The sequence below is a fragment of the Haemaphysalis longicornis genome, unplaced genomic scaffold (assembly GCF_048455015.1).
Source record: "Haemaphysalis longicornis isolate Haplotype H1 unplaced genomic scaffold, Haemaphysalis longicornis Haplotype H1 scaffold_9, whole genome shotgun sequence".
Classification (NCBI taxonomy): Eukaryota; Metazoa; Arthropoda; class Arachnida; order Ixodida; family Ixodidae; genus Haemaphysalis; species Haemaphysalis longicornis.
The window spans coordinates 73,404,348-73,417,364 of record NW_027526460.1 but is presented as its reverse complement, the minus strand read 5'-3'; the positions used below and the strand labels follow the sequence as shown (position 1 = coordinate 73,417,364).

Here is a 13,017-nt window from a genome sequence, read left to right as displayed (position 1 = left end):
GGCAAAGTCTGGCGCGCTTGTGAACTCGGAGTATATATAGTTTAATTACACACTTGCTGCATTGGCCACATGTCTAAGGCGTAGTATATAGCCAAGCTCCAGTGAGTCGACGCCACAGGGTGAATCACCCATGCACTCGTCATCCCCACCTTCAGCATGGTTACAGTCGCACCGACTGGAAAAGGAGAAGGCCTGGGTTTTTCCCTCCGTACGAACGACATACGTCACGCATGGAGGCGGATTATGCTGCTCTGATTGGTCGCCTTCTCTGGTAGCAGCTGTTTACGTTGGGCAGAAACAAACGGAAGCGCACTATCTGGCTACTAGCGTGGCATCTACCACTCTGCTCTGCGACTGCTTTTTTAACGTTTCAGCCTTGGCTTGACTCGAAACGGCCGTCATTGCTCTATTAAAGATAGCAACAATTACTGTCACCGCCATCCCGACTACGGCGCGGAAGGCGTGGGCATCGTCCGCTGACGGTAGCCGCAGAAGCGCGAAGTCGCATTTAAACTGACGTTTGAAGCGCACAGCTCTTTGAGTGACAGCAGGAAGGGCGGGAAAAAAAAACGAAGCTAGCTCTGAAGGAGCGTAGAGAAATTGGCGGACGAGGCGGACGTAGTGAGTGGGGGTCAAAAAATAAATAAATCGGAAATACGAGAGGGGAGTTGTTGACTCGTCGCAGGAGTTGGCACGACTCGGGAGAGAAGCGGCAGCAAGTGCACAAGCGGGGCGGCGGCAACGGTTCCGTCCTCGTTTTCTTCGGCGAGCGCGGACTCAGCGAAACAGCGCTGGAGAAGAATTCCAACAACAACACGACGAGGAGTGCCTCCCTTCTGGTGTGGCAGCGAAGCAACGTTGAAGCCGAGCCAAGGCAGTGTATGCCGTGCGTGGGTGCTCGCCTGAACTCCGTCGACGCGACGGTCGACGTCTTCCCCGCGTGACAGTCGCATGAGCAATTGGCGCCCTGGAGTCGGAAGCGAAAGTAGCAGCCGACGGAGAGGCACGCGTGCCGGCGCAACCGGTGGCCATAAGAACCGTCTGGCACTGTGCCCGGAGCGTCTCCCGAGGTGCCTTGTAGCCTGCTTCCGAGGGTATAGTCGGTATACATTTGATATCACAGCGGGAAATAGAAAATGAGGACAAGGAGGGAGGTTACACGTCCTACTCGACGAGGGATACGGCGGCTGGATGGTATTCGCTGATAAGTTTAGCAGTCAATTTATTTGCTTGGCAACACTGGAAACGGCCACGGACATGGCACGGCTTGTGCCACTACACTCTAGTGCCACTGCGCTCGCATGCCGCAGAAAAAAAAAAAAGGCAGGCGTGCGTTGTCTGCTCCGTTTCAACCCGATTCTCAACGGTGGTGTCAACAGAGATGTTATTAATCGCACTCACATTGGAGTCGAGGCAGCGTTCGGTGGGGTAGAGTTTGGAACGTCCAACACTCATCATGTGCTTTGCACGGAAGAGTACCGCCATCCCGCGGAGCCCGACGTAACCAGTGACGGCGCACTCACATGGTTGCCTGCTTGCGCGCCTCGCCAGTGAACGCAACCTTTATGCTACAGAAGTTTAGTGCATCCAAAATTCGCTGCAGAAGATGGTCACAAACGTGTCGCACTGCTACCGTCTGCGTGACGTGAGCAGCATTTTGCGACATCGCAATGCTCTTAGGTCCGCAGCTGTTGAGTGTTAGTTTTGCAGTTTTCTGGCCGCGATAGCAGTGAAGGTGAAACCTTGATGTCCTACTAAAGTCGACGTTTCGGTTTCAGTTTCCAAGACAACCTGGGTTAGATTCATGCAGGATGCGCGTGCATATTAAGGGAAGCTGCATTCTCACTGTGGCATGAATCCGGCCTCTACCGCCGTCCTAGAAAGAAAAATGCCGATGGTATGGGTGTCCGTTACATTTCCATTTTAGTCCCAAAAGAAAACAAGGGCCTATCTTGGATGTCGAGGGGCACCCGAAACAATTAGGAGCGTATTTTCACCACCATAGATGCCAGCGCGTCGTGCCGTCGATTTCTAGGCGGCGTCTTCTAAATTCTCAAGAATTTGTACGTGGACTTAACGAGGGTACTTGCAGCGTGTTCGTCTGTAACGCTTGATGTACCGCACTTTACCCATGTCAGGAACCAGTGTGCAAAGAAAAGCTAGACGACGAAGAAGAAGAGGGAATGAAGCCAGAAATTTCTAGATGCTGGTGGAGAAAAGAAGAGAGAAGAAGAAGAAGGAAGACGAGAAGCAGGTGGAAGGGGAGATCTTTACTTCCTCCTTCACGAATACATCATGGCTACCGGAAGACTTTTATGTTAGCTCATTCGTACGATCAGTTATCTGGCCCTGCCCCTAAGAAGCGTTAGTGTTTTCCTTCTATTTTCCATCATTAATTTACCATTCTATAGAAAGCCATGGCCAATCCCCCTCAGTGGGTACGCATCATTGCCAGAAGAAGAAGAAAAATCCGTTCTAATCTTAAAATATTTCCCTTTTTCTCCCCTACACCGTCCCTGTTGTTTCAATAAACGTCTCTCTCTCTCTCTCTCTCTCTCTCTCTCTCTCTCTCTCTCTCTCTCTCTCTCTCTCTCTCTCTCTCTCTCTCTCTCTCTCTCTCTCTCTCTCTCTCTACAAAAGCTACACAGTTTCTTTCGGTAAGGTGCCTATTTCTTGGCCGATCCCCCTGAGTGGCTATGGTATCATTACTGGTACTAGTGGGTATTACTGGTACCACCACCACCACCATTGAAAGAGGCGGGACCCGAACCCGAAGAACCCGCAAGGCACCAGCCATAGAGTTTCATACAATAGACCTTTTTCCAGTAGCGCTCTGCGCATGCGCTACTCTCGCTCCCAGCGACCGATCCGCCATTATTGATGGGCAAAATGTAAACAAAACGACGCCATGTTGTACTAGCCAGTTGCGAACGCCGAGCCAGCTAAGTGCTGCTCGGTTTTCTGAACCCTGAAAGCGGCCGACAGGTAGGCGCTACGACTGCTATCGCTAAATTTCTCTGCCACGAAAACCATGCATTGCGCCACAGACGCCTTCCTCAGCTGAGCAGGGCAGGCGGAAAAAAAGGGGGCGTGTTGTTCTGTATTCCCCCAAGTGTGGTTCGGGCGGCCGCCGCAAGAGGGCTACGGTACTGGAAAAAGGTCCATTGTATGAAACTCTATTGCACCAGCGGCACTGCCCCGCTGGCCACCTCAATCGGTCGACACAAGTGCGCCTGGACAACCGCGGCTCCGTCCCGCTGGCCTCAGCAGAGACGTCCACGGACACCCACGCATCAGCGGCTTCGTCCCGCTGGCTCCGTCACCATCTTAACGTCTGTTCACGGACGCTACCACAGCGGCATTGGACACCCGACTGCCGCAACGATCCGGGGCAGCGAGGAAAAGTGCTGTGTGAACATAGCGATTAAGAAGCAATAAGGATAGAGGGTGTGGACAGTATTGTAGTGTAAGGACTGAAGGGACATTTGGGGTTTTGTGTATGTTTTTTGCATCATTTGTATTATCTATTTTTCCTACCTCCTATACAGGTTCACCTATTTTAGTCTCTTTTATGCTTGATGCCTCTGTGTCCGGAATTCATCCTTTTCACCAAGGCGACGCGGGACAACTCACATAAGAAAATGCTTTTAATAAAATGCGCCAGTTCTTTCATACCTGCATACTATTAGACTGCTTGCATAGCCCGTAAAATAAGAAAAAATGCTTTCTCAGCAAAGCACCCTTGTAGCATTGTGAAGCATACTTTAGAGGGGCTACGTTTATACCGTTTTTACGGATTATTGGGACGTTATAGAGTGTTGATAAAAGGCCCTTAGGCCGTTACATTGTGATATAAAACGTCTTATCTTGCCATTATATAAACGTCTTCTGAACACCGCATTTTGTGCGGGGATGAGAGCGGCTCTAAGAAGCTCGGTGTATAGCGGTTCATATGGATGAATGAGGCTTTAATGGAGGTATTTAATACAAGGACAAAGGGCCTTAATGTCTTCATATAAGCGCTATTATATTGCTTTTGAATAAATGTCATCCAAGTACACCAGTCGCGTGTAGTAGTGAATTGAAAGGAACTTGGTATATACCGTTTCATTGATCCTTATTTAGGCATTTAAGTACAGGTCCTGCGGCACTTCCTACGACGGTGCGAAAAGGGCGCCTAAAAAATGTATTCCCAACACTGCGTGGGTCCGACGTTGGCAAGCAGACTTTAAAAGTGCTCGGTGTATTGCATCCCGCTTTTGAGCATTTATTCGGAAATTCCAACTTAAAAGAGTTTCACAAAAGACCCTTACAGTTCTGAAGTAATAGAAAAGCACGCTGAGTTTTCTGCGATGCTTTATGGGAAACGCCCATCTCGTTCCGTACTTTTTACAAAAGGTAGTCCAACAAACCTCGGTCGACAGTTCGTAAAGACGATGTTCGAAGCTAAAACCACTTCCGTACGTGTCATCCCCGAGATCCACCTTGGTGGCCTTATTTTGTCAAGTACGAGGGTGGGCGTACGCGAGTTAGTCGCAGGGACTATGCTTCCCACGAAGGCAGACTACGAAACCGTGCATCGCAGCACTACAAAGCATCCCACGTGGCTTACACTAATCCTGAGTCTAACGTGGAACGCCGTCCATAATCCCATGGCGTCGCCTCAGCGCGCTTAAGACCGCCGGTTCGACTCCCACAGCCCACTAAACAGCAACCGGGAGACAGAGACGTAAAAGAGACGACCTGCGTGTTTACCCGGGTCTGCGCGCCACGGAGAGGAGCCAAGCCCGGAGTCGAGCGGAGCGCATCTCTTCGCATCCGGTGCCAGCGTCCTGTGTGGTCCGCTGCTGCAGCGTGGCAGGAAGATCCCGTGTCTCGAGGAGCGTCGCGAAGGTGGCCCCCTCCTTCCGCCCTGAGTAATGAGCCGCGGGCGATGCCACGGCGCAAGACCCGGGCTCGCTTCCGTCACCCCGTGTGTGCGGCCGCGTGTGCGTCGCACCTGCCGCCCTGGCTCCGGAGCGTTTAGCTGACACCGCTGGCAGAGCGACAGCCCCTCCGGGCTTGCGAGCTGGAAGAATGAGGGAGTGCGCACGATGCGGTTGGAATTTCCGCGCGCCGGCGCTACTTCCTGAAGGTTCTTTTGTCCGTCCGCGAATGATCGAATGCCCGTGCACGTATCGCTGGTTTGCGGGACAAACGAAGGGATAATAGAGAGTTCTAGCTTACCGTGTGTACCGTATGTTCCGGGAGTACCGTGTGTACCGGGACCTGACTGCGCATGCGCGCGCGGGCATGGCGACGCGTGCTACCGCTCAGCGGAACGAATGCGCGGGCACAGCAAGGGCCGGGCTCCTGTCACCGGTACTAAGCCACCTTACTGAAACGAATGCGCACATGCCCACTCGGTTTATGGTACCCAGTATGGTATGGTATGGTATGGTACCATACCATACCATATGGTATGGTATGGTACGCACGGAACACACGGTACGCACGGTAAGCTAAAACACTGATAATGTGTAGGTTTGGGCGAGTTGGTTTTTTTCGGGTAAACATTCGCTCGCGCAAAAAGGCAGGATAGAACGAAGGCACTCCGAAATTAGATTTTGACAGGCGAGGCTGGGGGTTCGAATACAAGTACAAAGCAATTCTCCGTTGTCGCCACTTCCGCTTTGGTCCTCTGCAGAGCGCCGCTTCTAGGTCCTAGCTTATCTGATGCTCCCCGAGATAGGAACATTAGATAAGGTGCGCAACCTTTCTCCGTGTTTTGGGTGCGCGGGCGAACGGGCCAGACGCGCTGACGTCAGTGCAAGCTGTGCGGGAGGGAAAAGTGCACCGTCTGAGGCTCGCATGTTCGCGCTACGATGTTTAAAGTTTCGAACTTTGCAGCTGCGAGAAGTAGTCCTCGTGACAACCGTAAGGACGATGGTGGGATGGGACAAGTATCATGTGTCTTCAATTTATAGTCGTTTGCCAAAGTTCAATGACGCGGCTAATTTCAGTGGGCGATGAACCTGCTGTTACCTGTCAGTTGTACGGTAATGACTGAGCGAGTTTTTTACCATTTACTGATAATACTGTGCTGAGCAATGCACGCGCGGCGGTTGTGGTCTTGGTTACTGCAGAAAGGATAAGGAACTTACCGCTTTTCTGATGGAGGCGAAAAGCAAAAACGCTCGTGTGTACGAGATTTCGGCGCACGTTAAAGATCTCCCGGTGGTCAAAATTAACCCGGAGCCCTCCACTACGGCACGCCTCATCACCTGCGTTGCTTCGGCGCGTTAAACCCACACATTCAATCAATCAATCAATCAGTAGACATGTCTGGTTAATATGGACGCCTCCGTTTTCCAGAAAAATCGTCCATAATGTAAGCCATCCATAATAACGAATCAAGGTCAAAAACACAAAGAATAAGGAATAATCGTTCCAGAAACGAACACGGTTTATTCAGACAAAAAACGAGGAGATCTGGATTTGCACTGATGCCTTTGATCCTAGTGTATGTCCAGAAAGCGCACCACGTCGGCTACTTGAATAAGTGTGCCTCAGACTGCGAGTCCCTCCTGTTCAGGGTATGCGATAGCCGTGTCCAAGCCACGGCGAGCTTCGCGTCGAGTAATGGTTGGTCAGTCTTCTTCACCGCGTGCTTTTGTCGGCGCGGAGCTTTCTTCAAGTTGCTGTGATTTTTACACCCAGTCTCTCACGCATTGAACAGATGCCGAAGGCGTCTTACTTTTGAATTCCCTTTTTCAGCTAAGCGGAAATATCGTTCTGCTTACGCTTAACACCATGCTTGTGCTTCCGCCGAACTGACCACAGAAGCGTCCATCCTTGCCTTTTATGCTCAGCGAATATTGGCACGAACTATTGTCATCCTGTTATCTTGTCCTGAGCTTCGGCTCTTTCCGGCGTTTTCCGCGCCGAATACAGTCGAATCCACTTATAACGATACGCTTATAACAATATATCGGATATAACGATGGACAACGATTGCACCGTCCAATTTTGTATGCTTTCTATGGTAAACTAACCCGCTTATTACGATGCTCCCGAGCCGCGATATCGGATATAGCGATTGAATCCGCTTACCGCGCGCGCCGAAAATGCGTCACGAGGAGGAAGCAGGCGAGGAGGAAGCGATCCCAGGGGAGGCCACGGAAGCACCCGACGATGAAGGGGTGCCAGAGTTATGGTCGGCGCTTCACGAAGACGTGTCGGGTCTCGACGATTTTCTCCATGCCGACGATGGTGTGGAAACGTCCGAGTGCCTCAGTGACGAGGCGATCGTTGCGAGTGTGCGTGGTGCAGCGGACAGCGGTGAGAGCGACGACGACGACGACGCGGCTGAGCAGCCTACCCAGGTACCGCCATCGCACGAGGCCCAACGAATGATACAGTCCCGACGGGACTTCATTTTCGCGAAGGACCTTCCGCTCAGCTATGTGGAGCAATTAGATGCTGTCGAAAAAGATGTGCGTCAGCTTCGCGTGAAGCAGTCAATGCTGACTGACTATGGCTTTTCTGCAAACGAGTAGTTGCACTACCTCACTTGCATGCTAATAAAATGTTTTGATCTCTCTTGTGGCTTTTTTTTTCTCGACCCGCTTATAACGATTATCGGTTATAACGGTGGGATTTTCTTGGCACTTGGATATTGTTATAAGTGGACTAGACTGTAATATTGTTTGATAAGTAAACGGGTGTCACCCTGTCGTCACTACCCTAGAGTGGTGTTCGCTCATCACGAATGTTCTCGGTCGAATTTGATGGTACTGGAAGAAAGAGAGTTAGGAGATAAATGCATGCTTCAATTTCGGTCAGCAGTAAATTCCTGATACGCGCTGGAACCTGTATGAGTCAACAGTCCTTTTTTCTATTGTTTGCCTTGTGGGCGCATGTTCGTAATGACGGCACAAAATGCCTGTATTTTTCCGTTTCGTCCCCGCTAAAGCCATTCATAGTCGTGAGTACGGGTTTCTATATTGACGGGGCAGATTGCATGGCGAGAGACCGGTCGCCGAAAATTCCGTGCATATTTTGGGGTGTCCACATTAAGGAGACATGACCGTACCCAGGAACTGGGCGGGATTTCTTCTTGATCGTGTTGAGGGCTTGCGGAACTATATACAGCCTGGGCAGGGGACATGACCCAATAGTGTTCGTGGTGTTTCGGAGAAACACAATCGGAATTGCTCCTTTTTTAGATGTGCCTGTTTCTCGAAGTACTTCATTAAATCGGGAATGACGCTGAATCTATCTCTTTATAGTTCGAGTTCACAAAAAGATCGGGCCGTTAGGCATCTGCGGGGGAATCCGGATTTGTTTGTTAGATCGGGAAATTCGAAAGATCGGGTTTCGGTCGATCAAGTTTCGACTTCCTAGGTATCTCAAGGTCAATGAAGACAGTATAGTGTGGCGGGACACGACTTACAAAAGTACGCGGAAAAAGTTTCCAAGTAACTTTATATCGATAGCAACCCTGCTCACGAAAGGTCTCATGTACGCTCAATGACATGCTAGGTCGTCGGTCGCCCATACTTTGCTAACTTTGGCACGCAGCAGCCGACATCAAGTGATTACTAGACAAAAATTAAAGAAATAAAGAGCGCAAATCGGAAAAGAGGGCCCTTTCGCCAGATTGCACTCTGACGCCTTGAATAGGACGCACTGAAATAAATTGCTCGGCCCTCGTATGCAAAGGAATTACCCGACAGCAAGCTCTGCGTAGACGGCAAAGTGCACAAGATCACTGACGCGTCAACAGCGCTTGTCTGGATAGCGAAATCATATCGTCGGGCACCAAACGCCTGCCTAGTACTGGTCTCGGCCGCTGCGCGGCACCAGACACGGTGGGCGCTCTCGCGCGGCAACTTCAAAAAATGCAAATTCGTGCCCCGGGCCCGGGCGCCCACTCATTACCATGACAAATGTCTCGGGCCATGCAAACAGTCTTCCCTCATGGTGCGAGCCTACGGCCGGCGGGCTAGTATCCACACCGCCGAGACAGGAAAGAAGGCGTAAACCCGAAGTCCTCACCTACGTATCAACAAGATTTTACGATCTTTCTATTAGTAGAGGGTTGGGCACGTCACTGAAGTAGGACATCGCCAGTCAACCGCTTTATGAGAATAATTCGGCGTGAGGAGATGATGTACATGCTTTGCTCTGATCTATCAGGTGGGCCTGTACATAATGTCTCAATTTTTGTTTTTTTAGGACGTTAGGTGCCTTAGAATGTGGAGTTGTGAAGGCGGCAGGGTCTTTTAATCGTGCCCCCATCGTTCGGGTTCGCTTGCTGTTTTTCTTCAGGACTGAGGGGAAACTTTGTCAAGTGCCCTGAATTTGAACTGCGCGGGACGATACTTTCTTCCACTTTGGGGTACGCTTTTTCGTGTGTTTCTATTGTAAAATGGGGGAAACAGGGGAACAGAAACTGTCAACATAGACGCATCTATTACTGATACAAGGAAAGAGCAAGGTCCTGGTCGCCTAGCTGTAGCAACACTTATAAAGAAGTTCAGGTTTACGAACGCCAATTATGTCCACTCCCTAACCACTTTTTTCTGTACAGAAGCAAAGTTGAGTTTAGGAAGAAGTGGGCAGGTCATTCATCACACTTGTCAAGAATTCATGTCTCTTTGAAAATGAAGCTAACCGCTGTGCTTATGTTCATGTGCGTGCGTACGTGCGAAAGCCCCATAAATAGACTCAGCAGGTAATGTTGAAAACGTTTTTAACCAGACTGCGCTCTTCGTACTTAGTAAACACGCAACAGGGCCCAGGAAAAGGCAAACCATGAAACGCGGCTCCAGGGAAAGCAACGCATGTGTATAAGCTCAGAACAGTTAGTGCGTACACCTTGAACTTGCTTTCTCTCCGGTAATGTTGCACGATCTAAAAGAAATGAACAACATAAACTTGGCATATCCTGTTTCAGACGCTCTTTGCCCCAACAGTTCGAAGCAAACAAAAAGCAAAAGAAGCGTGAAAACAGAGGAGCTTCGCAGCGTCCCATGGGAACGACGCTTCTCGAGCGGCTGCCTCCCGGCGTTCACGGCGACGCTCACGACTGCAGCAGCAGCAGCACGCCGATGTCGTGTATTCGCGGACGTTCGGGTCCCATCAGGTGTCCACTCGGTCATCCGGCCGGACAGGAGCGCATCATCATGAGTCAGCGCGCGAGGCATTTCCCGCCACTTCGTCGAATTTCACCTTCGCGGGAAACCCATCGGCGCTCCATCGAGTGAAAACTCAAAACCTGGACGCGCGATACCCGGGCACTCCATCAAGCGCGTCCCGGAGACCTCGACCTCCTCCGCTATGCGGGGCGCGCTGATCCATCACCTCCGTTGGACGACGACGACGAGGAGACTCTAGGCGCCACCCGGCGTTTAACGGAAACACGCGGACCTGCCGGCTGTGTGGCGAAATTTTCAAGCAATCCCGCTTCACCTGCGGCATTCTTGAAGCTGGCACGAATTCTCGAAAGGTTGAGGGTCCGTGCACTGGTCTAGGGAAGTTGTTACGTTGCACGAGGGTGTCGCAATTGACGCTATTGGTCCGCCCCAGCGGTTCGGTGTCTGGTGCGCATCGGTTACTGATTGTGAGCAGAGAATGGTAAAAAAAAAAAGTTGCCCTAAATAAATTTGCACATGTAGTACAAGCAGCTCTCACTGGAAGATAACCTTGAATTCCCATAATAGTAGCCAATATGTGTGATAGCACCAACTCCGTCATAAGCTTGATAATAATCTCAAGGCCTCATCTTGCGTGTGAGGGGCTAAGGCAGTGATTTCACGCTGCAGTTTCAGAAATTGACCTGTACAATTCTTTCTTTGCTTTCGCGGGCAATCTTGCTATCGTGTTGGGCAGGAAAGTTACCGGCCATGGTGGCTCAGTGGCTAAGGCGTTGCGCTGCTTAGCACGAGGTCACAAGTTCGATTCCCGGCCGTGGCGGCCGCTTTTCTGATGGTGGCGAAAAGCGCGTTAAAGATCCCCAGGTGGTCCAGATTAATCCGGAGCCCTCCACTACGCCGCGCCTCATCGCCTGCGTTGCGTCGGTGCGTTAAACCCTACAATCAATCAACAAAAGAAAGTTGACGAGGGAGTCACAGGATTATGGTTTCTAGGACAGCGAATAATTTGCCACAAAAGGGAAGCACCTGAAGCTGTATGGTGAAACATGACATTTAATTTCCATTTAGTTTTTTTTTTTTTTTTTCTTAAATGTGACCGTGAAAATGCTACGTTCAGATGTCTCGAGTACGGAAGAAACTTACAAACAACCCTCCATTCACAAATCAAAACAGAGGGAAGGGGGGCAGGATTTTCATGAGTGGAAAACACGGAGCGGTCTGCCTTACGGAGCTGCTATAGTGGTACAGGGAAAGAGATCACAAGAGGATCACTACGAGGTAGAATAAGGCGTCATTGCATGCAGCATATATGACCGCCTGCGAACAGTTCACATAGGGAAGGGGCTCTAAAGTTCCAACTTTAATAAAAGCTCTACGCGCTAACGCAACGCAGGCGATGAGACGCGCCGTATAAGGCCGTAGGCCTCCACTATAGTAGAGGCTTACGGCCTTATTTTGACCACATGAGGATCTTTAACGTGTGCCGAAAGCTTTGACACTCGGGTGCTTTCTCGTTTCGCTTACGTGGAAATTGGCCACCGCCTGCGGAATCGCGATCTGATGCTCAGCAGCACAAAGATTTACCCACTGAGCCCCCGCGGAGGGTCGAGGGTTCGTTATGCAAGACAAAGCCGAGTCGCGCATCCTTGCCCGTCCATACTTAAGCCATCTGCAGTACACAGACCTACCACCAAATCGCTGTTCTGCGAAAGCGTGATCACATATATCCGTTGTGCATGTCTGGCCAGGGACCTTACAGGTCTTCGCTGTACACGCCGCAATTGTTCATGAAGCGTGATTGCTCACGCAGCAAAACTTGGTGTCCAAAAGAGCCAGGCCAGCGCTCTTACCACCGTTGCGACAGCATTCAACAAAAATCGTAACTGATTGTGTAATAGCTGCTGGAGACAGCAGAAGAGTCAGCGAAGCTGCGGTTTAGAATTTATGCGTCAGTTGTTGTTGCTGATAAACCTTATTGACGCACAAAAACAAAGAAAGAGACCCCCAAAGTCCGGGGTCTGAAAGCATTGACAAAGAAAGAACTGCAATTCTTATCCAATCATTAGATTTTAACCGTGCAGAAGTGCCTTTGTAACGCGATCGTTTGAAGTGTCATCCTTCACTTTTTGTTTTTTGTACTTGCTTGTGCTCCTCCCCCTTTCCTCCTTTATTTTGTTAGCTGTGTATCTTCCCGTATAAAATCGGACATCACAGTGAAAATAAAACGAGTTGATAGTAGCGGCGTGTCCCGTTCACTTGGTTCGTCCTTGTTCGTTTCGCGCTTACTTACACGCTAAAAGTATGCGTCAGTTCACTTGGTAGCTGAAAAATTTACTTTCCCTTCCAAAGAAAAGTTGAAAGAAGCGCAAAAGCTAAAAGTGCGTCCATCGCCTTCGCTGAAACTGCGTCCAGCCGATCGCTAACCTTCAAAGACCCAAATCGCAACCGATGAACGAACCCATGCGACCATTTTTCTCGCACTAAGTAAAACGCATCTACGAGCGATATAAATGTATACCGATACGTAGTTTATGAGATAAGTGTGTACTATTGTACCCCTTTTCCATTGTCTACGCTTGTATTGCCTTATCTAGAACCGTTCTTTTTTGTCAATTTTCTACTAACCGTTTTAACACAACGGACGCCCGGTTTCAAGCACTCTCCTTGTGTCCAGAAATCTTATCAGAGCTTTTCAGTCGACAAACCGGTCTATGGGGAAATGCATTATTTTTTTTACAGGACGTCATCGGATCCACTGAGAAAGCGTTCGCTTTAAAAGAGCCATGAAGAGAAAACAAAAGTTTGTTTTATTCGAAAGATTAGGTGTTTCATAGTATCCCAAGTGCTTTCTCGGTAGCAAACGATGCTTCATTCACTG

General features: G+C 50.0%; 1 long non-coding RNA gene across 2 annotated transcripts in view; it reads left to right on the top strand.

Moving 5' to 3' along the window:
* The window catches only part of LOC144152387 (uncharacterized), a 408,790-nt gene extending 399,399 nt beyond the window's left edge, over positions 1 to 9,391 (top strand). For both annotated transcript variants that reach the window (XR_013319159.1, XR_013319155.1), the window contains exon 3: positions 9,313 to 9,391. This is a non-coding gene — a long non-coding RNA (uncharacterized LOC144152387). The remainder of the gene's footprint in view (positions 1 to 9,312) is intronic.
* Positions 9,392 to 13,017: the final 3,626 nt, after the last annotated feature.